The sequence below is a fragment of the Myodes glareolus genome, chromosome 18 (genome assembly GCF_982192425.1).
Source record: "Myodes glareolus chromosome 18, mMyoGla1.1, whole genome shotgun sequence".
In the NCBI taxonomy this organism is placed as follows: Eukaryota; Metazoa; Chordata; class Mammalia; order Rodentia; family Cricetidae; genus Myodes; species Myodes glareolus.
The window spans coordinates 11,461,049-11,465,186 of NC_142043.1; the positions used below are offsets into that span (position 1 = coordinate 11,461,049).

The 4,138-nt window shown below is 48.6% G+C and overlaps 1 long non-coding RNA gene across 1 annotated transcript; it reads right to left on the reverse strand.

The window, feature by feature from the left end:
- Window positions 1-1,151: 1,151 nt before the first annotated feature.
- LOC125407564 (uncharacterized) lies at window positions 1,152-3,647 on the reverse strand. The gene is made up of 2 exons (XR_007234256.3): window positions 2,330-3,647; window positions 1,152-1,854 (listed from the first exon to the last, which is right to left on the reverse strand). It is a non-coding gene; the product is annotated as an uncharacterized LOC125407564 (long non-coding RNA).
- Between the last annotated feature and the right edge of the window lie 491 nt (window positions 3,648-4,138).

Here is a 4,138-nt window from a genome sequence, read left to right on the forward strand (position 1 = left end):
TCCCAGAGGTGTATCAGCACCACGCTGTCTCCTATGCAGGACAAATGAGGACAGTGGCTGGGAATAAGCTTCCATCTTCCATGTATCCTGACACATGAAGCTCAGCCTGGGAGCACGAAGAACGACCCTTTGTTGGATGTGCCTCTTTAAAAAAAAAAAGTGATTTTTTTTTTTTATGTTTGAAAGTTTTCAAGGAAGCTGGACTGTGGTGGTGTGCGCCTTTAATCCCAGCACCTGGGAGGCAGGTGGGTCTCTGTGAGTTCAAGGCCAATGTGGTCTAAGTAGGTGGCAAGTTCCAGGAATGTCAGGGTTATAAAGAGATACCTTGTCTCCAAAAGAAAAAAAAAAGATGTTCAAGGGACTGGAGAGATGGTCCAGCAGCTAAGAGTACTGGCTGCTCTTCCAGAGGACCTGGTTTCAATTCCCAGAAACCATGTGACCTTTTACAGTTGTAACGCCAACTGTAGAGGAATCCGAGGCCCCTTTCTGGCCTCTGCAGACTCTAGGTGTGCACAAGATGCAAAGACATGGACCCTGTCCTAGAATTAGCTCTTGTAGACCAGGCTGGCCTCGAACTCACAGAGATCTGCCTGCCTCTGCATCCCAAGTGCTGGGATTAAAGGCGTGTGCCACCACCGCCTGGCCATAAAGAGTTTTATAAATGAAAAGTGGAGTGGTGGCTGCTAAAGTGTGAAGATTGAGTCAGGTCCTCAGATTGCACATAAAGCCAGACACTTATTGAGCATCTGCAATCTCAGCTGCACTGAGATGGGACCAGCTAGCATGGCAGACCCTGTGGTGAACAACAGGAGACAGAAAGTGAGGACTAATGTCCCAGGTTGTCCTCTGACTTCCATATATGTGCCTTCACTCCTACACACACATGCGTGGGCACACGCACACACGCACGTGCGCGTGCAGACACACATACACACACCATACACAGAAACACATGCAAATATTTAAAATTACCTTTCAAAGTACATATGTACAAGATAAAACAAACTAGTCAGGGGTAATGGCACATGCCTTGAGTTTCAGGAGGCATAGACAGGCAGATCTTTGTGAATTCAAAGCTAGCCTGGTCTTCATAGTTCCAGCCCAGCCAGGGCAATATAGTGAGACCCTATTTCAAAAAACAAGCAAATGAATGAATGAATAAACTATATTTTAGGGAATAACTGTGTAGCAAAATATATTTATACAATGTATTTTATAGGACACAAAAATTATAACATCAAATCCAAAGAGAAAAAGAAAGAAAAACAGACAGTTGAGACTGCTGTGTCAAAGAACCATTGATGAAGTGAGGAGGACCCTGAGGCAGATGTGTCTGTACTTCCTGGCTGCCCAGTGTCTTGTCTTCATCGGCGGCTATTTCCATCTTGCATGTGTCTCTGTCCATTGTCCGGCATTCATGAGGAAGGCTGGCTTATCATATTTCAACAGTGAGGAAATGTCAGCCGTCAGTGGGTCACTGGGGCAGGGTTCTGACAGGAGTAGCTGAAAGGAGCTAAGTATGATCTCTGGGTGGGGACAGTCTCCACATGGAGGTCAGTAAGATCCTGGGGTGAGGGATGGTCTTCACGCACCTCTTGTTGGTGAGATGAGATCATTTAGATAAATTCTGCCAGAACCAGCTGTTGGAGGATTGGACTCAGAAATCAGCTCTGTGGAGGTTCAGATGAATGCCTCTTGGGGAGGGGAGCTGCCAGCTGGAGCACGCCTTTCTCTCCTGAGGTGGGCTGGCTTCACCAGGTCTTCCTATGAGCTCACAGATTACCAGCTTGCTCCTCATCCTGCCAGCATGTGGTACCTGGGTGTCTGTCTTCCGCTGTGCTGCTCTCAGCATATCTGAAGCAGAAGGAATCGTGGCTTCAGATTTCTCAGAAAGAGTTGGCTGGGCTTCCCTGCACACCCTTGCCCCAGCTTCCCTGCACACCCTCGCCCCAGCTTCCCTGCATACCCTTGCCCCAGCTTCCCTGCACACCCTCGCCCCAGCTTCCCTGCACACCCTCGCCTAGCCGCAGCAACACCTGCATCCGAATGTGTCTCTCAAACCAAATCCTGGACAGATAAAAGTGGGCAGCTGAAGAGGATGGGGCATTCCCAGCTGAGGCAGCAGCATGAGCAATGTGCACACGTGTGTGTTACAAGGGGAGGGCCCCTTATTTGTCCTGGCCACCCGCTAGCTTACACATGAAAAAACCACACAGAAACAGTATTAATTAAAACACTGATGGCCATCAGCTCTAACTTCTTATTGGCTAACTCTTACATATTTAACTCATCTCCATTAATCTGTGTATCACCACATGCAATGGCTTACCAGAGATTCTAATGGGCATCCACCTCAGGCAGAGGATCCATGGCTTCTCTCTGACTCTGCCCTTCTTCCTCCCAGCATTCATCTCTGTTTTCTCTGCCTACCTAAGTTCTGCCTTATCAACTAGGCCAAGGCAGCTTCATTATTCATTAACGAATGAAAACAACACACAAACAGAAGGACCTCCTACACCATGTGTGAGAGCTTAGCTTATTGATCACAGGCAAAAGCCACAGAGCACAAGATGGGAACAGAGGTGGAGCAGGCCCAGGCCCTGGAAGGGTGGGCTGCACCACCTAAGACAGCTAAGGGGACTCTACTCTGCCAGCCCCTTCCCTAGGATCCCAAGACAGGCCAAAGTCACTTGCCAAAGTCTAGCTCAGTTGTAGGAACTTCCTGATGTTCACAGATAAGAATCTGTTCATCATGGGGGGCAGTGGAGGCACTGGCCGTTAATCCCAATAGTTGGGAGGCAGAGGCAGTTGTATGTCTGAGTTAGAGGCCAGCCTGATCTACAGAGTGAGTTTGAGGAGAGCCAGGACTACACAGAGAAACCCTGTCTTGGGGGTCAGGGGCAAAGTGTAAAATCCCCTGGTACATCTCTTAACTCTCCCTAAGAAAGATTTCTCTTTTCTGTTCCATGGCCGAAGACAAGACTGAGTGAGACAAGGACCCAGAGAGGAAACTGGCTTCGACAAGGTCATCTCGGCAGGGTCTAGATGGAGACAAAAAACAGTGGGAGGGGCCTTTTTAATAGATTTATTTTTGCCAGGTGGTGGTGGCACACACCTTTAATCCCAGTACTCAGGAGGGAGAGGCAGGAGAATCTCGGAGTTCTAGGTCATCTTCTACAGAGGGAGTTCCAGAACAGCTAGGACTACATAGAGAAATCCTGTCTCAAAAAGCCAAAAAAGAGAAACTATTAATTTTTATTTCATATGTGTGAATATCAATACCTGCATCTATATGTGTATGCAGTGCCTGTGGGGACCAGAAGAGGGCATTGGACCCCCTAGAATTGGAGTTACAGATGACTGAGCTACCATGTTGGTGCCAAGAACTGAACTTATACTCTCCGCAAGAGCAGAGGCCACTGACCGGTCTCTCCAACCCCAGGAGGCACTCCTGTCAAGCAGAGGAGCCATTAGAGGAGAAACTGAGATGTCCCTGACCACAGGATGCAGTTCTGCTGAGATTTCTCCACTGACTTCTCATGGTCAAGGCCAGAACAAGAGCTAGGACTGAAGCCAGGGTTATTTGCACCTGCATCCCCAGTATCCCCTCTGCAGCTAAGGGAGGAGATTTACAGCCTGGGCTACAGAGTGAGATGCTATCTCAAAATAAGGGAGAGAAGGAGGGGAGGAGAGGAAGGGAGGAAGGGGAGGAAGGGAGGTAAGAAAAAAGTGCTGAGGGCAACCAGGCCATGGCTAAAGGAGGCCAGCCTGTCCTTTTCAGTTCTCAGCAGTGTTGGACACTGCACAAGGTGATGGGAAGGGCACGCAAGGCTCTGAGATTCAGCCCTGGGTGAGAGGGAACTAGGAGACAAGCCCAGTCTCAGCAGCTACACACACACACACACACACACACACCCCTTTACACACTCAATACACACATAACCCCACACACCTATACATACTTACACACACTCAATAAAACCTCCCCACACTTCCACACACTCAATACACACATAACCCCTCACACACTTACACACACTCAATACACACATAGCCCCACACACCAATGCACACTTACACACACACACACGCAATACAGACATAAACCCACACACACTTACACACACTCATTATACAC